This window comes from Mesocricetus auratus, unplaced genomic scaffold (assembly GCF_017639785.1).
Source record: "Mesocricetus auratus isolate SY011 unplaced genomic scaffold, BCM_Maur_2.0 Super-Scaffold_100033, whole genome shotgun sequence".
Lineage (NCBI taxonomy): Eukaryota > Metazoa > Chordata > Mammalia > Rodentia > Cricetidae > Mesocricetus > Mesocricetus auratus.
In genome coordinates this window covers 11576819-11600994 of record NW_024429213.1, presented here as the reverse complement: position 1 = coordinate 11600994, position 24176 = coordinate 11576819, and the positions used below count along the sequence as shown (strand labels likewise).

The 24176-nt window shown below is 37.6% G+C and overlaps 1 protein-coding gene and 1 long non-coding RNA gene across 4 annotated transcripts in view; one reads left to right on the top strand and one right to left on the bottom strand.

Annotated features, from left to right (window-relative positions):
• Sytl5 (synaptotagmin like 5) overlaps positions 1-24176 on the top strand; it is a 288981-nt gene that overhangs the window by 130884 nt on the left and 133921 nt on the right. The gene's annotated exons all lie outside the window — the stretch shown is intronic.
• On the bottom strand, positions 2362-3312 carry LOC121135221. Its single transcript, XR_005872432.1, has 2 exons — positions 3226-3312; positions 2362-2863 (listed from the first exon to the last, which is right to left on the bottom strand). It is a non-coding gene; the product is annotated as an uncharacterized LOC121135221 (long non-coding RNA).

The window sequence follows — 24176 nt, the reverse complement described above, 5'->3', positions numbered from 1 at the left end:
ATCTTCATAAAGATTTTTAAGGTCATTCTCTTCTGTTTCATCTGTGTTGGGATATTCAGTTCTTATTAGTGCAGAGTCCCTAGACACTGGCAGCATCATATTGGTGTTTCTGTTGTTGAATATATTCTTATGTCATTTTCCTATCCCTTCTTCCAGTGGTTGCAGGTGGGGTGTCTCCCTCTCCTGGTGGGTATGGGTCCAAGATTCTCTTCCAGTAGGTGCCAGCAGGTCCAATATTCTGATGGCTCTCCCAGTGGTTGCAGGTGGGCCTAAGTCACTCCCTCTCCTGGTGGGTGGAGGCGGGACTAGCATTTTGATATCAGCAGGCTCTGGATGGCTTTGCCTGCTGGGGAGTACAAGTGGAAGGGGGCACCCAATAGGCTGTTAATCAGGTCTGTAATCACATTACTGTCCTGGTAGGCCAGGCTCAGGATCTGACATGGCTCAAATTAACACACAACATTATATTAAGAATGGATGTGCGTTATACCTAGAAATGGAGACATATACCTGCAATGATGGCACATGGGAAGTTAAGTCAGGAAAATAAGTATCTCAGGGCAGCCTTAGCTACATAGCACATTTTTGGACAGGCTGAAATTCTTGAAAGTCTGTTTCAAAAAATAAAACAAACCAATCAAATGAAAAACAACTCTTAGTGTTCTATTGCTGTGAAGAGACACCATAACCAAGGCAACTCTTATCAAAGACAGCAGCTAATTTGGTGCTTTCTTGCAGTTTCAGAGGCTTAGTCCATTATCAGTATGGCAGTACAGTGGTGGAAATGGTGCTAGAGAAGTAGCTGAGACCCATAGAGTAATATACTGGCCGAGAGAATATCTGGGCTTGGCATGGGCTTTGGAAACCTCAACACCCACCGTCAGTAACACTGCCTCCAACAAGGCCATATCTCTCATTCCTTTCAAATAGTGCCCTAGGGACTAATTATTCAAATATATGAGCCTATGAATGACATTATTATTCAAATAATCACATTCCACTTCCTGGTCATATCATAATGCAAAATTTGAGTCAGTCCAACTTCAAAAGTCTCCATATTCTATCACAGTCCCAACCCTATTTAAAAGTCCAAAGTCTCTTCCTGAGAGTCATAGAAATCTCTAACCGTAACCCTTGTAAAACCAAAAGGAAAATAACTTACTTCCAATGTACAATGACATAGAATATAGATTACCATTACAAATGGGGAAAGGGGGCATAGTGAAGAACTACTAGACCAAAGCAAAACCAGAAACCAATAGGGCAAACTTTAAACTCTTCATCTCCATGTCTACTGTCAAAGTAGTCTTCAGTTCCCCAACTCCTTTCAATATTGCTCACTATAACACACCTTTCTCTCTTTGGTTGGTTCCATACCATGGTAGCATGTCTTTTTGGAAGATATCCCATGATTCTGGCACCTCCAACACCTTGGGGTCTCCAACAAAATCCAGGCTTCACTATCACAACTTCACATAATGTTCACTCTGAACCTACATGAAGAGACACCCCTAATATACACCCAGTCTCAGTAACTTTCCTTATTCACAGAAAGAGTTTTTGCAACCCCTTTCTTGTATCCTTGACTATAAAGTCAGAACCATGTGGGTGAAACTGCCAATTTCTGATGCTTTCTGGGGCTGGAGCATGACCCCCTTCATTCAGTTACATCTGTATCAGCTTTTTGTTGTTGATCCTTTTCCTCACTGCATAAAATTTTCTTCAATTCAGTTTTACAAGTTGGAAACTTAGCTATGTGGGGTCTTGCCCTGACATCATCACTCCCTTTATTCCTTTTGGCATCAGGTTTTTCTTTAAACGTTTTATCTCCTTGAGCACTGGACTTAGCTCCACTACACTTTGTGGTGCCCATTTCCTCCTCAAACCCTACATTTTGCATTTTTTCTTGCTCAGTTTGTTTCTTTCATTATAGATCTGCATAAGAATGACCTCTAATGATGCTTGACACAGTCAATAATAGGCTGTCTTGAAATTTCCTTCATCAACACCACCAATTCACAACTCTTCAATTTAGCCTCAGTTGACTTTTTTGGACAAGCACAGAAAAGAGCAACATTCTTTACCAAAATATTGCAAGAATGATCTCTAGGCTACTTGCTAATACTCTTTTCCTCTGAAACCTCTTGAGACAGTCTATCATAATCTAAATTGCTCTCAGCACCACTGTCTTCCACACTCATACTAGTATGGCCCATAAAACCACAATTAAAGCATTCAACTGCTTTCCTAATCTACTTGCATAACAGTCATGCCAGTCACAGCAATACCTTGCTCCCTGGATCAACTTATGTCTTAATGTTCTTAGTCAGTTACTGTGAAGAGACACCATAACCAAGGCAATTGTTATAAAAGAAAGCTTTAATTGGGGCCTCAATTACAGAGTTTTAGTCCATTGTCATCATTACAGGAAGCATGGTGGCACACAGTCAGAAATGGTACTCGAGAAGTAGTTAAGAGGTACATCCTGATCATCAGGGCAAGAGAGATTCTTGGAATGGGCTTTTGAAACTCCAAAGTCTGTCATTAGTGACACTTCCTCCAACAAGGCCATACCTTCTAATCCTTTCAAGTAGTGAAACTCCCTGGTGATTATGCATTCAAATCTATGAGATTTTAAGGGTCATTCTTATTCAAACCACCATAGTAACCAACTAAACAAGCCAACAACAGCAATAAAAAATTAAGACTTGATAGGAGGATCTTGGAGTGTAACAATTTCTTGGTTTGGGATGGAACTCAAGGTTTGAGAAATAAGATGACTACATATGATTAGTTGCCTTTGGAAGCAGAGGTATTTTGAAAGCCCGGGTATGCTGATCCTTGCTGATTTCCTGCAGGGATGCTGCCAAAAGGGAAGACCATTTTTCAGAAAGTGCATTTAATATTTTCAAAACAGGATTCTAACAAGAAATGTTCTTATAATAACATTTAATGTCTTATTTCCTGGTGTAAAAATTACAAAATGACAGATCAAATTCTAGTCTAGGCATCAGCTGTGATCATTAGGATTAGCATGATGCTTTAGTGGGAGCATCACTTGGCCACAGCTACATAAAAATATAGATATTTCTATCTGCCCCCCCAAATCAATTTCTGACTTCTAGTGAAATCAAATAGCCTGAGAATATATGTAGTTATATTTAGATAAAAATTATTAGTTGCTGCCCCATGAAATCCAGATCCCTAATTTTCTGCAACTCTTACATTGTTCTATGGTATGCCAGTGGTGACTCAGTCTTTCCTATGTGTTTGTTTCTGGCACTTCCCACAGCTTGAATTCATCCTTCCTGCTGTAATAGGAAACAAAAATAAAAGTCACTTGTTTTGTTAAGAGAAGCTTTTTCCTTGCTAGCCACTTTGGTTTTTCCCTGCCAGTTGCCTGGGCTCTGCCGCTTTGTAGTCCCCCAAATAAACACACAAGACGCTGTATTAATTATAAAGCTGTTGGCCTTGTTTGTTTCTTACTAGCTAGCTCTGACTTAAGTAATTACCCCATAATTGTTAATCTAAGTATGTCTCTTACCGGAGAATAGTTCCGGGCTCCTACCCGATGGCGTTACATGTCGACTCTCTGTGTTTTTCCTTCCCAGAATCCTCCTGGATTCCTAGCCCCACCTATCTAGATTCCTATTGGTCAGACAGTCTTTATTGACAAATGCACAGGACTTCCCCAACATCTCCTCTTTTCTGTTTAAACAAAAGAAAGGTCTTAACTTTAACATAGTCAAATTATATACCACAGAACAGTTATCAAGTAAGAATACAGTTACAATATTTTGTCTATCAACATTCAGCAAGATTTAAAGAAAATATCTATCTCATTCTTGTGAGTCCAAAGTCCTATATGTAGCTTATCTTTTATCATAACTAAGGAAAACTATAATTATAACTATCTGTCTTCAACTCCATCAAAGACCACAGAAGGATAATATATAAACACTAGGATTGACAGAGATATCTTACTGCCTGGGCAGTCACCTGAAGTTCCTCTGTAACGTTGGGGCATCCATCTTCAGCCCATAGGCCACAATGTGTCTGGAACACTTCTCAGCAAAGCAGGAAATTTCAAACTGTCCATCTGCATTGGCAGTCTGTCAGTCATTTTTCTTTGTCCTGCAGAAAGTCTCGTAGACTCTTCATGAAGCAGGAACCCTGTAAGACTGAGTTCAGTAGTCACTTTCCTGTGGGTCCTGCATGTCCAGTTTATACAGCAACAGTCAGTCTAGGCAAGAGCAGTTTCTTGCCCAAATGGCTAAACTTGCCATGTTGAAAGCAAACTCCATAATAAGTTTCTTCGATGCCCATCTTCCTCTCATACGTAATTGGTGCTGCCAGGAGCAGACATTTCTCATTGTCAAGAAAAACCCTAAACCATTTTAAATGCCATTTTTCTGAAGGTCTTTGAGAGGTTTGAAGACTATCTATCTGTCTCAAATACATTTCTATATATCTAGAAAACCTAACTTACCTAACTATAAATTCTGACTATTATAAGTAACTATCTATTGTCTGTATTTAATTATGCATTACATTTTAAAAGAACAGTATAAGTACAATACTTAGTCAAGAGGAGAAATATACTTATCACAAAATTGACTTTGAATTTGTATCAATAAATGAAAAACAATACCCATGCCATAATTCCCCCTTTTACCATTAAAAAGGGATTGGCTGTGATCATTAACTAATTATAAACAATCCCATTTAAATGAAAACAAAGGTTTATAAACAAGATGGGAATTAGGACGTCGCTCATTCCAAACTGCTTCCTGCTGGAAGGGGGCGCTGTTCATACCATGGGGATCATGACAAAACTCAGAAACCTTTATAAGTCCGTATTTTCGGGGTCTGTAAAGCTGCATCATCTTAGCTGTCTCAATAGTTGGAACACCTGGTCCACTGCTTCTGGGGGTCTTGGTTCGTCAAACCACAGAAGTCTGGAAGGAATCCTCAGCTTTTCATTTTCTGTGGAAACATAAGCAAAATCTCCTTTCCCAAGTAACATATCCTTATACTTAAATTTTGAAGTGAAGGCATTTTCAAAAGATAGAAGTTGGATTAATTCAGCAGCATTTATAATCAAGTGTACTTTAGTAGCAGTTCCTTTCTGACCAAGCAAAAAACTGAAAAACATAATAGCGTACAGTATCCAGAATTTCTGTGTATTTTCCATCTTTACGTGGCTTATTTATTTATCTATTATTACTCTATTTATTTCTTTTACTTTTATTTATTTTTCTTTGAGACAGGGTTTCTCTTTGGAAACCTGCCTGCCTCTGCCTCTGGAGCAATTCCTACCGGCGTGTGCCACCACAGCCAGCTTCTTTATTTTCCCTCTCAATCTTACGTATATTTTTAAACACACTGTAAACCTTTAGAGATTTTCTTCATCCAAGTCTGACTTTACTGTAAATCTTTGTTTTTCTGGCCACGTGTCTTATCTGTTAAAACCGTGGCTGTTTTAAACTGCCGTTTCAAGATGGCGGGCATAAGCATGACTCCAGCTTACCGCCTCAGTCCATGCTGACATCCAGCAAACGCTGCCACTTCCAGCAGTACGTAAACACCTTTCAATCGTTAGCAGAGTCTCTTAAACGAACCTTGTTGGGTTTTTTTTTCCTTTTTTTCTTTTTATGCCGAGTCAGGAAGCGAGCCGCGTGAATCTCGGCTTGTGGCTAGCAAAACAGAGCACACCTGAGAAAAATGCTGCTACCAAAAATCTGTGCTTCTCTCCGTTCTTCTGTTTCTAAAATTCCTTTAAAGCTTTTGTTATTTTGCGTGGAAATTCATGATCCCACTCCTGATCACCATTCTGTTAAGAGAAGCTTTTTCTTTGCTAGCCACTTTGGTTTTTCCCTGCCAGTTGCCTGGGCTCTGCCGCTTTGTAGTCCCCCAAATAAACACACAAGACGCTGTATTAATTATAAAGCTGTTGGCCTTGTTTGTTTCTTACTAGCTAGCTCTGACTTAAGTAATTACCCCATAATTGTTAATCTAAGTATGTCTCTTACCGGAGAATAGTTCCGGGCTCCTACCTGATGGCGTTACATGTCGACTCTCTGTGTTTCTCCTTCCCAGAATCCTCCTGGATTCCTAGCCCCACCTATCTAGATTCCTATTGGCCAGACAGTCTTTATTGACAAATGCACAGGACTTCCCCAACACACTTGCATTTAACAAATTCATGCAGTTTTGTGCCAGTCAAACTACCTTTGATATGATAATTGGGTTTTCTTCCTTTATTGTTCTATTAGTTAGGTTTCTACTGCTATAATAAACTACTATGAGCAAAAGCAGTTTGAAGAGGAAAGGTTTTATTTGACCTGCACTTGCACACCACAGTTCATTGTTAAAGCTAGGGCAGAACTCAAGGCAGGAACCTGGAAACATGAACTGAAGCAGAGGCCATGGAGGAACAGTAAGTATGGCTTACTCATCCTAGTTTTCTCAGTTTGCTTTTTTATGTACCCTGGAACCACCAGATCAGGGATAGCATTGCCTTTAATGGGCCTTTCCACACCAATCTTCCACTGACAATTTCCCTATAGGCTTTTTCCATTGTATAATTTTAGCTTCTTTGTTAAAAATCAGGTGTTCATAGGTGTGTGGGTTAATATCAGGTTTTTCAGTTCAATTCCATTGGTCTACCTGTCTATTTTTGTGCCAATACCAAGCTTTAAGTTAGGGATGGTGATGCATCCTGAAGTTCCTTTATTGTACAGGGTTGTTTTGGCTCTCCTGGGTCTTTTGTTTTTTTCATATAAAGTTGATTATTTTTCTTTCAAGGTCTGTGAAGGATTGTGCTGATATTTTGATGGGGATTGTATTGAATCTGTAGACTGCTTTTGGTAAGATTGCCATTTTTACTACATTGATCTTATCTATCCAGGGGATATGGGCAATCTTTTCATTGTCTCATATCTTCTTTAATTTCTTTCTTTAAAGACTCAAAGTTCTTGCTATACATGTTTTTCACTTGCTTGGTTAGTGTTACTCCCAAGATATTTTATATTGTTTGGGGCTATTATAAAGGGTGATGTTTCTCTGATTTCTTTCTCAGTCCTTTTATAATCTGTGTATAGTAGAGCTACTGATTTTTTTGAGTTAATGTTGTGTCCTGCAAATTTGCTGAAGGTGTTTATCATCTGTGGGAGTTCCCTGGTAGAGTTTTTTATATCACTTATGTATAAACTATCATATCATCTGCAAAGTTTGACCACTTCCTTTCCAATTTGTATCCTCTTGATCGCCTGTTGTTGTCTTATTGCCTTAACATGGGATTGATCCAGACCCCTGGAATGTGGATGTCAGTGAGGAGGCCTCAGCAATCTATGGGGCCTCTGGTAGTAGATCATTATTTATCCCTGGTGTACAAATGGATTTTGAGAGCCCATTCCATTTGGAGGGATGCGCTCTCGGACTGGACACATGGGAGAGGGCCTGATCCCTGCCCAGGATGATATGACAGACTTTGGGGATCCGCATGGAGCGCCTCACCCTTCCTGGGGAGGAGAGGAGGGATAGGATGGGGCTTGGTGGGAGGGTAAGGGAGGAGGGGAGGAAGAAGAAGCTGGCATTGACATATGAAGCAAGCTTGTTTCTAATTTAAATCTAAACATTTTAAAAAATATCCCAAACGAAGTCAGGTGGTGGTGGCACATGCCTTTAATTCCAGCTCTTGGGAGGCAGAGGCAGGTAGATCTCTGAATTCAAGGCCAGCCTGCTCTATGGAGAGAGTTCCAGGACAGCCAGGGCTAGACAGAGAAACCCTGTCTCTAAAAACAAAAACCAATCAACAACAAGAACAAAAAAATCCAAAACCTTTTGTAAGCCTCAAGCCCCTTTAGAAGAACTGAGGTATACAACAATCACAATTATGCAAAAATCAAAATCAAAATTCACGTGTATAAACCCTCTAGCTTACTGTCTGATGTCTGAAGCTTGTATCCTCACCCTCCAATTCTGACACTACACATACAGCTTGTCTTTTAGGCCTGCTACTTTGCACAATTTCTGCTCTCCTTGTGGGTATCCCATACTGCTGACATCTTCAACATCGCTGTACCTCCATCACAACAAAGGCTTTATTTTTACCTCCTTGGTGCCTCTCTGCAGAAACTCTGACCCCCACCTCAGCTGCTATCCATGATCCCCTCAATCTTTCATCTTTCATGCCTACAAAATGAGTACTGTGTGGATAATCCTTACATTGCCAATTTAGGCTTGACACGTAGACTAGTCCCTTAGACCACAGCTATATCAGCTTCTGTGTGCTGATCTTGAGGGAATAGTTTCATATTGTCCTGGTGAAGTGTGAGAGGTTTCACTGCAATGCTGCTGGTCCCTTTGAGAAGCACAACTGTTTTTTTAGCCTCCACATGATCAGCACACACAGATTCTTTACTAGTATATCACATTAATTCCTTCTAGACCAGTTGACAACAAAGGCCTTGTTCTCTCTGAAACATGATCTAAGCCTTTTATTCTCAGCATTTTTATTTTCTAAGGTCCCAGAAGAATGACCTATTAAACTCTGAGTGCTTAACAGCTTTTCTAAACCAAAGTTCCAAATGCTTCCACATTCCCTAGACAAAATCAGTCTACGCATCAATGTCTGACACATTGTCAGGTTTATTACAGAACCATCTTACCAGCTCAGTACCAGTTTCTGTTCTAATTTTATTGCCATTGCTGTGATAACATGCCCCAACAACAAATAACATTAAGGCTAAAAGGTTTTATTTGGCTTACAATTCTAAGTTTTCATTGAATGGCAATCAGGCAGGAGATCAAACAGCTTGTCATATCAAATTTAAAGTCAAAAACAGAGGAAAACAAATGCACCTATATTATCTGCTTAATTCCAGTTCTAACCTACACCTTTCCTGTCTTGTACAGTTGACTAGAGAATGGAACTGTCCACAGAGACCTGAGTCTTTCACATCAATTAAGAATCAAGATATTAGCCGGGCGGTGGTGGCGCATGCCTTTAATCCCAGCACTTGGGAGGCAGAGACAGGCGGATCTCTGTGAGTTCGAGGCCAGGCTGGACCGACAGCCTCCAAAACAATACAGAGAAACCCTGTCTCGTAAAACCAAAAAATAAAAAAAGAATCAAGATATTTATTCATAGACATGACCATAAATCAACCTGGTCTAGACAGTACCTCAGGTGATTCCTAGTTGTAGAAAACAACCAAAACACACTAGAAGAAAGTATTTACGTATGCCAGTGGTGGGTCACACTTAGAATTGTAGTAGTTGGGAGGATAAAGTAAGGAGATTAATATGAGTTTAAGATCAGCCTGGACTACATAGTGAGTACTAGGCCTGTCTGGGCTACAATATGAATCTACATCAATAAACAAAACAAATTGTGCGTGTTTCTTTTTTGCTTGCATGCATGCATGTATGTATGTACGTATGTATGTATATGAAAGTAGAAAGGGAGATCCATGGGGAAATCCAAGGGAGAAGAAGAGGTCTAAAGCAACGTGGAAGAAAGAAGGGAACAAAATGGAATTGTGGGGATGGGGAGACAATGTTATCATTGCAGTTTGTGATAATAAAAAATGTGTTACAAACTGTTTGCAACTTCCCTGGCTGAGGCTACACTTTTAAGCACTGGGACAATTAACTGTTGTTGCCCTGTAGTTTCCTCAAGGTAACTGTGGAGTGCTCTATACATCTGGTAGTCACATAAGAGGAATTCTGCTGGCTAAACAACAGAGTTCTTTTGTTCAGGTCAGTCAGGGCAGCAAGAAAGAGTTCAATTAGACTGTCTGCTGGTTCTAGAGTTAATTTGCCCTATTCTCAAAGCCATTACTCAGTTACAGGAACATTAATGGCAAAAGAAGAATTTACATGTAACCCTAAAAAACTCTCATGGATGCTACTAGTGATTTTAACAGTGTTTTAATAATGTTTACCTTTTGCCCTGTACCACTGTATTAGTTCAAAGAAAATCTTTCTCATTGTTCAATGTAGTGTCATGGTTAAATAACAGACAATGAGACTTAACTTCAGATCCTATGATTTACTAATTGGGTGCCTGAGAAAATTACTCTTTGTTTATTTCTAATATGCATGTAATAACATTATCGGAGGCTGAATAATTTGGAGGAAATGTAGGAGGTGATACAGGGAAAGCACTTTTAAACAGTGCATGGCACATTCTTATTCCCTTTCCCCCTCAGGGTCTGTATGAATAGTGTTTTTTAGGGGTAGAAAAGAATATTAAAAGAATGAATAACCTTCAAAACATTGGTGTAAAAGGGGTGGCAGGTCAAGATCTTCTTAAATGTTGCTTACAAGTCGAAATCTATTGCCTTCCCTTTCCTTAACCTTGTCAGCTCTATAGGCTTTGCTTGCTTCCTGAAATAGCTGTCTACCACAGATAAACATTACTGTGTGTCACTGGGTGTGTTTAACGTGTAAATATATTGTGGGAACAAGGGAGGCTGGTTTTTCAAGTTCCTTCCCTGAGGATTTCCTGAGGGTCAAGTAGTCCAGTGCAGTTTGTGTGTCTGGAAGAAAAGTGAGCCTACAAAAAGCGTTCTAACCTTACTGAGGTAAGACTGATGTCCTTAGGGACCTCTAGTGTGATATGTGCTTTCTTGATTTTTGTATTTTGTAATTATTTCAGGTGGGCAAATAAATTTACTGGTTATGGAAATAAATTATTCTTTCTATCATTTGATACTGGGTCTTACCATAAAGTAGAAAATAGAAAAGGGGGACAGTTAAAATGCTGAGAGTTTATAGCTTTGGATAGAAAATGTATTTTCTTAATTCACTATTCAAAGTGAAATCTTGTTGTAGAGTCTGCCAAAAAGTCAACCATCTCTAAAACCAAGTAGGCATTCTAATGACAAAATAAATCAAGTTCATAGTAAAAGTACTGGTCATTATTCCAAAGAGTGTTCATGCCTTTCTCTATATAAAGCAGAGGGTCCTTTTCCTCTTAATTTCTTTCACTTATTTGAAATCTCAAATATTGTAACTAGCATCATTAAATATATTTATATTCAGCTCCATTCTCTTTTCTATTGTTTATGGTTTCTTTGCTTTACACAGGGTCTCTCACTCTATCCCCCTCTGGAACTCACTAAGTAGCCCAGCCTGGCCTCAAACTCATGGTAATTCTCTTTAATATAGAGTGTTTTAAGTAGGATTGCTATTTTTCTTATTTAAATGAAATACTTGTAGTAGGGGCTCACTATCCAGTCCACAGTAGCCTAAAACTTGTGACATACCTCCTGCTTATATGAAACAGAATGCTAAGATTACAGATTTACAGGACCCACCATGAACTGCTGAAAATATTCCTGCAGTATAATTTATCAAACTGTATACAACAGGAGTTTATATTTATTCAAAACATTCAAGTATAGTGAGTGCCAAATGTTCCTTATATGTAAAAATGCATATAAAGTACTACAAAATAATCTAAAAGAAGTAATTATAGATTTTCATTTTGAACTTTATTCATGACTAGACAGCAGCTTCCATGAATGACTGTTACAGTTTATACACTATCACTTACATACATAAAATCATTCTATTACTCTAGTGAAACCCTTAAGTACTATAGAAGTTATAAGTGCTATATAATCCTTAAGTGTGTCTGTCAGTAGATAAATACTTATCAAAACACATGCGTGCACACACATATTTCTATATGAATAACTAGTATCAAAACATAAGAAAATGTGAGAAATAATCTTATTGGTCTTTCAGTTGCTGAAATTCACTTTGTCTGTGTATTTACAGACTCCTTAAATTCTCTGCTAGCCTATTTGTTTGTTAGCTGTGTTGTCCTTCAGTTTATTCACATTTGATAAAGTCTTCTGATTAGTTTTGTTTTCCACTACGTCACATCTTGGAGCGCCTTTAGTATTTTTTTGCAACTACTATCTTATAATTATTTAGTATATAAAGAGAAAGGAGAGAAAATGCTGCTTTAAAATATGGGAAACAAGCAGTTTATTTGCCCAGCTTTATCACACAATGGCATATGTTATGATTGTTTTGTCAACACATAGTTAATCATCTTCAGTATTTTCTATTTCTGGTTTGCTTGCAGATTTCTTTTGTACATCCTTATGTTACATGTGTGTCCTACCTTTTCCTCTCTTACCACTTCCTTACTACACAAATTCACAAATTTTAGTTGACTTCATAGAACTCCACAGTCTGTTTTCATTCCCAAGCAATCTCTTTCTGTGGGTTGTCTTGTTTCTTTTGATCTGTATCTTTATATCTTCTGATTATGATTTCTCTACATTTTCCATCATGGATCTCTGATTCTTCTTTAAATACATTAGGGAACCATAAGGAACCAATTGCAGGTTGACCAACACTAGTGACCATCTTAAGTTCCAGAAGAAAACCTGATAGAGGGTGAAGCTATTAGAGAACTAGAATGCAGTCATGCCTGATGACACAGACACATAACCCCAGACAGTTGAAAGGCAGAAGAATAAGAGTTGCAAGCTTAAGGCCTACCTAGGCTACAGAGTGTGTACAAGGCTATATTGGACCATTTAGTGGGACCAAATATCAAAATTATATAGTCACTGGAACAGTACTTTCCTTGCATGTCCAATCCTTAGCATTGACAAAGTGGTAAACATATAGTTCGCTAACAAAGGATGTTTATTTTGTATAGTTTCTCTTGCCTTTCAGAAAAAATCTCTAAGAGATAATTCATACAAGATATCCTTACTGTCATCTCACTATCACTTTTAATATTGTACTTCCTTTTAAATTCCCATATGATGTCACATCTATCTTGGTCATTTTATGGACACCGTACTTCCAAGCACCATATCATGCTGCTGTGTGTCCAATTGTATTTTTTGTTTAATTCTTACTTGAACATTTATTTAGTGACAGCTATGCCTTAGAATTGCTGGGTATTGGAGCTACAGTGGGGAAAACATAGGTTTGCCTTTGTGTTCTTTCAGTTTATTTATGGAAGACGTAAATTTACTCAATTAATTAATAAAATTAAGGTAAAAATACTAAAGAGTATCTCCCAACTCGTCATCATATTTGTCTCCTATGTTGTACAAGGAATTTAAGATTGATTCTTATTTCTTGAAATGTCTCTTTCCTTATACATTTCTACACACTTCTTCTTTTATTCCATCACTTTCACTTTTGTCTCCTTTTCTTTTTGTCTTTTACATGTGAATTTCCACTATGAGTTTAACATTTAGCTTTGAACCATTTCTTTCCTTTGCCTGTGATTTGTCATCAACATCAACAACAGAAAAGCCAGGCTAGACTTGAACTTGATATGTAGCAAACAATAGCCTTGACCTCCTGATCTTCTTGCCTTTGGCCACTGAGTGCTGTACCCCACAGTTTTAATGATACTTTAAAGTGGCTGCTCATCTTGAGACATCATCTTTCTGTCAGCTGTATGTTTCCAGTTACATGTGCAAAATCACCTGATATTCATAACCATTCAGCCAACACCATTATCTTTGTGTCAAACACTTTCTTTTTCATCTGTTTTCTTAATAATGACATTGGTGATATGATTTTTCATATTCAAAACCTTAGAGACAAATTTTCTTCCATTTTTCTTTATACCCAACTTCTACCAAGTCTTTTTATTTTTATTTCTTCCATGTAGTGCTTACCCTTTCTCGTGTTCCCCTTCTGTTGTTTTTTCTTTTAGTCTTTATTTTATATTTTTTTCTTCCCCAAGTCTAAGAATTTTCTAGAATTTAAAATCCTGCCTAGGTCGTATATCCATCAGGTGTCTATAACTCATAGACATCTTCTTTTTCTGAGCCCAGAAATAGAATAATGAAGTTGATAGAAAGAGCACACCCAAAGATGAGGGGGTTGTGAAGATACAATTCTGACAATCATTGACTCCATTATACTCTCTGTTAGCCTCAATTTCCTCATACTCATTCATTCTTACACAATGATCACAAAAAGTGAGATCATGGACGTTCTCTTATGTTCTTTCAAAATCATTTTGAAGTGTCAGGCATTGTATAAATATTACAGTATGAATTTTATTTATTAGAATAACTCAGGACTCAGTTCTTATCTATGCAAGGAAATCCAGTATATCCAGGATGAAAAATGCTAGGTAACATGAGTTTGTGTCCCAGGTGTGCTATATCAGCTGTGTGAAGTTGAGTTTCCTCACTTGCAAAATGGGTATACTCACAGGAATGTTGTAGAATTAAAAGTGGTTGTCAATGTGAAATATTTAAAAACAATGACTGGTATAATAAAGTAAGCCTTCTAAAATTATGAAAGAGGTGATGGATGGCAGTGGGGTATAAGGTGGGAGCAATTTATTAGAATTGAACCACTAGGGTGGAGTTGGAGACTTCCAGAATGGAAATACAGAACTCCAGAGTAGATACCTATACCTGCTGCAGTTTATTCCATCAACATTGGTGCAGAACTGGGCACTGTGTCATCAGAGGGCTCAAAGACACAATGTACTCTTTAGAGTCATGAGATGTGTCAGTTTGTTATGGAGTCAAAGTATCAGTATGCAAATATCCAAATGTTCAGATAACTGGCACAGCTCTCCTTTCTATTCTAGAAACCCCTTTACCTAGTATGGGTGTTGAGTATTTCTGAGTGAATGGATCTTAGGAAGACCGTTAAGGTCAATGTCTATACTACTTAAGGTGTTTTCTTACTAGTGTATACTAGTTTCCTCAGACGGTATTTTTCTGCTTTGCTTTCCAAGTTGAAAGAAATACTGATGTTTAGAATATTCCAGATGGTGCTATTTAATTGCTTAAATGTAACAAACTCATTTAATTCTCATAAGAACACCACGGTACAGGTGTTGTCATGCCATTTACATAAGGATCATATGTGGATCATCCAAGTTATGTATTGCTAATGGGTAACATAACCAGTCTTCAAATCTAGGCATCCCAGCAGATCGTATAGCCCCAGCTCTGGAGTGCTGCTATCTCAGGGCATTTGTAGTCTGGAATCTGCAATACAGGACTGCTACTGCATTCTGTGGTTCCAGTTTTTATTTGTAGGGTCTTTTTTTTGGTTTTGTTTGTTTGAGATAGAATACTGTGTTGCTTTGTCTGACCTGGAACTCACTATATACACCAAGCTGGCCTTGGACTCACAGAGATTTACCTGAGCACTGGGATTAAATAAGCCACCATGCCCAGCTTTGATGTGTAGTATTCCATGTCTAGTAGTCTTTTCATAATATATAAAAATATTCAAATATTTTTTGAGACAAGGTCTTGCTATGTAGCCCAGGCTAGCCTTGAACGTGAGGTCCTTATGCCTCAGCATTCTGAGTGCTAGGGTTATAGACATATGCCATCATGACCTTAAATAAAATTAAAATTGAATATTCCCAATATCCAGTTGTGGTTGACAGAAAGAGTCTGAGTTTTTTCATCTATGACTATTTTAGAATTAAATATTTGCAGTACTGATGTTTTCTGTTTCCTACATGGAAATAGAATGATGTTTTTCCCCCTGTGCTAAATGTTGATAGTCATGAAGATATTTTCATGAGTCTATATTAGTTTTCATTTTTCTTCACTAACATTGTAAAGTTCAAGATGTAAAAACATGATAGTTTTACACATGGAGTCTCAGCATTCAGGAGGTGTAAGCAATGGGATAACAATTTCAAAGCCAGACTGAGGTACATAGAGAGAGACTGTCTCAAATCAGAAAACAATAAGTTCAGATTATTTGTACAGTGCCACCTTTTTGTTCCTGCTTCTCATTTGACTTCAGTATTTTAACAATTTTCAATCTCTTCTTAAATTCACATGGCTCTGCATCTTATGGGCACATTGTGACCTGTTTTCATTACTTCTGGTTCATTTAAATGTTCTCTCAAACCTAGTTTTTAATTTTTTCGGTAATCTTACTTCATTTTCCTCTTCACTGAATATTAAAGTATTAAAGCCAAATTTACCTTCACTGGCTGAAGCCTTAATGATGTTACTCATTTTGAACTCAGCATAGCCCTATTTGTAACTGTTGTTAAAGTTTAATTTAGCACTTTCCACTCCTTGTAACAGTTGACTTATCCAGGCTAATTCAATTTACTATTTTGAACAGAATGTCAGGAAACACTGTGTTCTTACATTATGAACATATCCAATTCATTTAAGGCTTGGTAGTTCATGTAAATAGACTTCCGTAGAATTTTCGTTTTAGCGGTATGCTGTCAGAAAATGTTTCCAAGACAGTAGCAGGGCTTGGAAAGAACTAGGAAAATTAACAAGAGAGCAACTCTAAAGTCAGCATCATCCTAAAGCAGTTAAAATACTCAAAACTACACAATATAATTCTTAAAAGTATTTGATGTTGCGCATGTTTTCAAAGAATAAGAGTGATAAGACTTTAACTGAGTTGGAATAACAGGTGGAGTGACTGTGAGAAATCAAACTTGGAACATAGCCACCATATCATGATATTCTAGGATTCAAAAATAGACTTTAAATGTAAACACATACCTTCATATGGATCATAAAAAGGAAGTTCAATAACAGCCCACTTGGTAAACAGATGTTCATAACAACATATTTTTTCTAATTCAAATAGCTTGATAAATATCTAATTCAAATAGTCTAGTTAAATCACTTAATATATTTCCAAGAGCTGTACATACAGACACTGATAGTTCTTTGTCTCCTTGTATGAATTCTCAGTAAAATTAATATATGACTTTAATTTTTGAAGTTAATTTCATTAAATAGTTTCAAATCAAGAAGTAAAAGCCTACTCCAAACAGGCTGTCTCTTTTCATCAAATTTTCAGCAAATAAGACTATATATAAGGATGTTTGCAGGAATTGAAGATGTTGCTTGGTAGTAGGTCCTCAACTAGCATGCTCAAGGCCTTGAATTTGATTCATAGCACCCCACACAAAAAGTTACAGTGTAAACCAGACAAATATTACAATCCACATTCTGAGTAGAGCTAGATGTATACTGAAAGCTCAGTTTGTACTGAAGACACACTTCACTGATTTCCTTGTAATTGGGAAATTTATATTTATAGTAAGTACCTGAAAAATGAATGTCCTATATTTTCCTTCATTTTTACATTTCTCATCTTTCTTTGTCTGCTTCCTTACTCTCCTCCCCTCCTTCTTTCCCTTCCTTCTTCCTTCCATCTATGTGTGTGAGCATGTACACATGAACATGTCTAAATCAGTTCTACACAAAAATTTCACATGACTGCTGATTACCTTTCAAGTAAATACCTGTCTATCATTGTTGTGAGTAAAAGCCATATGCTTGGCTCTGAACTTATACACCAAAAGATGTAACTATGCTTTAGTAATCTCAGCCCTACAGAACATGTTCTGTAGCAACTGGGATGAAATCTAGTAGAAATCTGTCATTTTTATTGGGAGAAATACTAGTGTAGGTCTGCAAATATGAAAGATAGGCCAAATATTGCTACTAATAATAGAAACTATTCGCATTTTCTGAGCGTTTTCCATTTCTCAATCACTAGTCAAATAGTTTCTGTGGTACCAAGGAATACAGAAATTCAGTCATTCACTTGAGATGCTACAGTTCACACATTTGAGATCTAGCTTTGACCCAGAGTTTGGGGTCACATTGGTTAACTTAAGTTTTTTTTCTGGTGGATTCTTTTTGGCAACTATTTTCTGCTTTCCTAATATCAATCTTTTTTCTTTGTTCTTAGCCTACACTGGAATCTGCAAACTTTTGTTAATAGGGCTCTAGCATCTTATTGGTTGGCTTTCTGTCAATTATCTTTTGCTAAGGCCTCTTGCATTATTTAGGACCCCCATTATTCAAGATTTCTTAGATCTATTGACCCCTTAAGCTCCCCATTTCCTCATCCCTCAAGTTTTTTCCTCTTCTTCTTAGTTCTCTAATCCCTCTGTGCTCACAGAAACCAAGCAGCACCAGGCCTTTCCCAATCTCATTAATCTCTACCTTGAGGTCTACACCTTTACTTTCTTTCTTTAGTCAGATAAAACTGTTCCGATTTTTATCTTTGTCCTCTCTATACTAAGAAAAAATTCAAATAATCAGACCTCCAAAAGTTGATACTGGTAGAAAGAATACAGACCTTGAAATATATTCATAACAAATATATTGAATAATACTTTATAGTGATATTTCCTAAACCATCTGTGGCAGAGCAAATTAGCTTTTTCGTTTAATTTTTCAAACAGCCTCAAAGGAAAATGTATATATTAACAGGATGCTAAAATTCTAAATATTATATATATACATACATACATACATACATGTACACACACATAATTGTATAATATAGTATGGTGATTGACTGAGCATGCAGTAACCAGTTAATTGTCTTTCTGGCACTGCCAGTCTTTTTTATGATCCCTTCAAATTGGGGAAATTGAGGATATTTTTGGCTGAAGGTCAAGAAGAATTCCATGTATGTCAAGCAAAGAAAAACAATGATATCACAAAGCTCAAAGTTCACTGTAGTAGATACTTTATAAATTGGTCAGTGTACACAAGAAGACAAAGAATAAGTCCCTGGCCTCAGGCTTGACAGTTGGACAGTGATGGAGCTGAGATGACCTAAACATGTTGTTTCAGAATGTGCCCCAATCATGAAAAGTAACAACACTATTAGAGATAGTTAATCATAATTTGAATCCTAGCTTCACCACTTATAAACTGTGTGACACATTTTACTTTGCTTTCCTTATTTGTAATTTAGAAATAATAAACCCAACTAACTCAAAGAGGTCATGTGAAGATTGAATAAGTGTTTATAAAGCAAGACCTTATAACAGGAACTGACTCTTTTATCTAAGTGCCATACAAGGATTATCTTTGCCATGAACTGCAAGGAGAAAAGACATAAAGCAATATAATCATTGAGTGGTAATGACATATTCCAATAGAAAATATAATACAGCAGAGAACATGTCCTATTTGACTTTCAAAAACTTGGATATTCCAAAGTATATAATAATTTCTATTTGGCTTTACATTTGATGCCGGTGGTAATCCCATCATTTCACAGGGAAAAAAGAATTGTAACAGGAATACTTGAACGACTTTTGCATTAGACATTCTTTTTGGTTTACCCAGATATAATAAGCTATTGCTTATTATCTTCGTATTATATAGGTAGAAAATGAGGATTAAGCATGTTAATTTCTTTGAGAGAGTGTAATCTGACATCAGATCCTCCAGATAGTCCCCATATGAGGTAGCTATGAGACTACCATAGGACATTTTTATAAGTAATGTTTGGGCCCCAAACTGATAAAATGGATTTGATGTGATAAAATGCACAAAAAATACAATTGACTCATTGGAAGTGAGTAGTCCAGTGGGCTTTTCCATCAGTTGTACAGTGTAGTTATCTATCATTTTAATTGATATTTACAATATTTTGTTCTGTGATAGATATGATAACAGAGATCCTGAGTTCTTAATCTTTGGGCTACTGATCTTGTAGAAGTCTTGAGGAAATGTCTAGTAGTTTGTGAACCATTTCTAGGACCTCCAGTTTCAATTATTGTCTTAGGGGAATAAATAAAAGTCAGAAACTGTTAAGAAACTTCCCACCACTGCATTCTCCATCTTTAAAATACATACATTTCAATAAGGGTTCTTCTTAAAATTTAAAAGAAGTGTACTTTGTAACTTGTGTCAATAAAATACTTCAGGGATTATAATCTCAATTGTTGCATAATTACAACGATGGTTTGGGCCTTGGCCCTAAAAGTCTGAAACATTTACTAGCTGTTTTTTACTAGAAAGTGCTTGCCAACCATTTGTATAAATGATTGTGTAAAACCATCTTTTAGGCATAGAAATATTGTTCACCTCACTCTGCACAGCTCCCAAAATGCATGATAAACAGGCTTGTTGTAGAATATTAGTGTTTAATGATGCAAAGATACCTTGCATTCTTTTATGTTGCATTTGTTTAACTCTGTAAATCCGTGTTGCTTTGCCTGTCTTAAACACCTGTTTGGTCTAATAAAGAGATGAATGGCCAATAGCTAGACAGGAGAGGTAGGAGGGGCTGCCAGGCAGAGAGAATAAGTAGAAGAATGAGAAGAGGAAGATAGAGAAAAGGAGGAGAGGAGATGCCAGGGGCCAGTCACCCACCCAGCTATGGAGTAAGAAGGAAAGAAAGATATCTAGAATAAAGAAAGGTTAAAAAGCACAGAATCAAAATGTAGTTGAAGAGAAACAGGATAATTTAAGGTAGAAAAGCTGGCTAGAAACAAGTCAAGCTAAGGTCAGGTATTCATAAGTAAGAATCACTCTCCATGCATTTATTTGGGAGCTGGGTGTCAGGCCCTCAAAGAGCACAGGTTAAACAAGAAAAGAAAAGCTGCACAGGCTAGTGCCAAGAACTAAGTATGTGGGGAAGCAAGCTGGCTGTATTTGGAGAAATTCCTCTTTTTCAAGAGCAGTCTGTATAGGTGAAAGTCAATTTTGGATTGAATTTAAAAATAGAGCTTCCAGGGATTAGAATGTAGTTCTGTGGTTCACTGTCTAACTAGAACTTTATTATTGATATACTCAGCTTTTTATTTTTTGTGATTTTTTTATTTAAATTAGAAACAAGCTGTTTTACATGTCAATCCCAGTTCCCTCTCCCTCCTGTCTTCCCCTGACCCCAACCAACTCCCTATCCCATTCCCTTTCTGCTCCCCAGGGTGGTTGAGGCCTTCCATGGGGGAATCTTAAAACTCTGTCATATCATTTGGAGTAGGGCCTAGGCCCTCCTCTGTTACATTAAGCTTTTTAAATGTTATAGTCTTGTGTAGGCCTAAGAGATTAGAATGCCTGGTGGTGACTGATGGTACAGCTTCCAGGCAGGCATATGGATGGCCTCAAGTTTAACCCCTAACACTATACAATAAAGGATTTTCCTGGAGTTACAATCTACTTTCATGCTATCATTTTGTATGAATTTCCATAAAGGACCTATGCTAGTTATTTTTATGTCAACTTGATATAAGCGAGGGTTGGCTGGGAAGAGGGAACCTCAAAATGACCTCCATCAGACTTAACTGTAAACAAGTCTATGGGGGCTTTTTCTTGACTAATGATTGATGTAGGAAGGTCCAGTCTACTGTAGTCCTGGAAGGATAAGAACGCTGGATGAACAAGAGCATAGAGAACAAGCTATTCTCCTCCATGGCCTCTGCTTCAGTTCATACCTCCAGTTTCCTGTCTGAACTCGCCTTGACTTCTGTTAATGATGGACTCTGACCTGGAATTTTAAGCCAAACAAGCCTTTTGCTCCACAGGTTGCTTTTGCTTGTGGTGTCTATCACACCATCAGAAAAGGATATTAGAGCAGGACCTTTGTGGTCTCTTGGTCAAGATTCCCTAGGAACAATCTCTAGTACTTATTGAGGGCTTCATTACTTGTGATTGGAACATGGTTCAAAAATTTTCCAGGTAGAATGGTGGTACATCTTTTTACACCAGTTTGCAAGCTACTCACACATACTTAAGGTGTATTCAGGGTGTTGGATTTCAAGTCATTTGGCTGTGATTCTTTTGGTCTATGCAGATAAAAATCCTAGGAGGGGAAGCTCTTCAAGGATAGCAAGAGCAATAGCAGTTTGCGGTCTTTGGTGTTACACTCTTGGATCAGGCCTCTAGTATCAGAACCCTTAGCTTCAAAACTGTTATAGTTCTTGTATAGGCCTAGTAGGGTCAGGGTTCCTTGGTGGCTGGTGGTGTTGCAGCTTCATAGGTAGGACTAATTATTGGAATTTCTTAGCTTTTGATGGTAGCCAGTGCTACAGCTCTTCAGTAGACTTAAGAGGTCATTACTTAGCCATTATCATCAGCTAGTATCCCAGCTCATGGCCTGTAGTCTGGGACCTCTTTTCCTAAGGACTTCAGATCTTTGGATGGTAACTCTTCCAGTGACCAGGTTGTGCAATTGCTGCTCTTTGGTTCATTGAAGCCACTTATTTCTTTACTCTCTGCCTTCTTGTGCCATCTCTCTACATCCCCTGCCCCTCTTCCTACCATAGCTGCTCTTAAATTGCTCAGCTGTGTTTGTTTGTTTGTTTCTTCACCTGTCAAGCAGCCACCTTTCTTAGCTTGACCTTCTTATGGATCTGCTACTTTTTTCACTGATGTCCTCAGTGCCACCCCCACCATTCTGCCATCTCTTATGTTTCTTTCTTTGTGTTACTAGATATGCCTGTGTAACTGAAACAGACAAGACCACCCCAAAGACGCTTATCCTGAGCCTAATGCTCAAATACCAAGGGAGTCAACATAGGAGAATGCCTCCTGAATGACTTGCTGAGTCTGAGCAGCCTGCTTATATAACCTGACAAGGAATATTTCAACCAGTCGCAGCCATTTATTTAACCCTTTTGGCTTATTTTCACTGTTCATGGCAGTTCTGCTAGACCACCAAGGGAAGTACTTCCTCCCTGAACTATATGGAAATGACTCTGAGGGCAACCAGAATTTATTAAAGCTTCTAATAGCAAAACCTCTGATACATACTAATTCAGGCAGTGCTGACTGTGGCTGTGCTTAACAGGCTCAGACAGGCAGCTATGAGTTGTACAGTTTTCTTAAGTGTTCTGTGTGTCTGCTACTGGTATCAAGGTAGCCTAACCTGACTAGCTGACAGGTAAATATTAAATAAAACAATATTTTGGTCAAGAAAGTCCGAGAAGCAGGGGAGATTATAAAAGCAGATAATTGGTCAGTTAAATTGCGGTATTACCCAAATCATTACTTATTTCCAGGAAAATGAGCATGAGAATGTTTGCTTACAGCTCATACTTAAAGACCATATTAAGCACTAAGTCGGATTTATCTTATCATATTTTAGTGCTTTAAAAAGATTTATTTTACTTTTTAACCATGGGCACATGAGTGCAGGTGTCCTTAGAGGCCAACAGTGTCTGATCTCCTGAAGCTGAAGTTACATATTGTCATGAGTCACTTGAAAGGGGAGCTGGGAACTGAACTCAGGTCCACTGAAAGACGAGCACGTACTTTTAACTGCTAACCCATCTCTCCAATTCCCTGTTGTTAACACTTCCCAACATCTTCTAAGTGTTCCAGGTACACATGAAGATCTTAATGCTACTCCTTTTCCAACATTCACTCATTCCCAATCCTGTAAAAATATTCTCCACTGCATTAATGCTAGAATATACATGGCTTTGCACAATTCTCTAAGTTTTCAGTAGTAGTATCTCATACTACTCATAGCATTTGCTCAGGTGTCTGTTTTAGACTATTATTTTCTTTCACCTTAGTCCATGATAATTTCAGATCTCCTAACCAAATGCAAACTCTCCCTTCTTTCTGTCTTTTAAATCTAAGGGATTGCCTTTTCTGAATACTTATTTTCCTTCCGAATAATCCCCATTAGGACAAGGTTTATAGCTGTGTGAATTTAGCATGTTCCAGGTGAATTTAAGCACAAGGTTTGACTTGCATGTAATTAGATCACAAACAAAAATAATTCCAGGATATACTATTATAAGAAACTTGGGTTGTTAGGCTAAAAAAGATATTATATAACACTGGATTTGGTTAAGTTAATTGATATAGTGTCTTTTCTAGCTATAGTGTGATACTCTTTGCACCTTGAGGCATTTGTAACAGATTTCTTGATTGGTTAGCTTAAAGTTAAATGTAACAATGGTCTGTACCATTACCTCGGAATGGTAAACTTGATCCCTAGTTCAATATACTCAACTACCTTGCTTACTTTGTTAGTAACACTTCTAGTCATTTTCATTATCTTCCTTATTCTTTTACCATTTTTTTCAGTCATTATCTAACTTTTCTTGGACTCACTATGTAGCTGAGGATAACCTTGGACACCTGATTCTCTTATCTCTTATCTCAACTTTCTTAGAGTTGTGATTACAAGTGTAACCACTGTGCCCAATTCAAAACTCTCAGTGCTACAAGTTCAAAATATTTTAAAGCAAATATGACAAAATGATAGGTGACACAGAAGGGCGTCTATGAAACTTCCACAAGCTGTTTTTGAGAGACTCACCGTAGTAAGGCTGATCTTGTACTACTCACTGTGTAGCACAAGTTGTTCTTGAGTGCCTGATCTTGTATCTTGTCAACCAAGTGTTGAAGTTATAGGGGTATACCATCATGCCACTTGCTCCA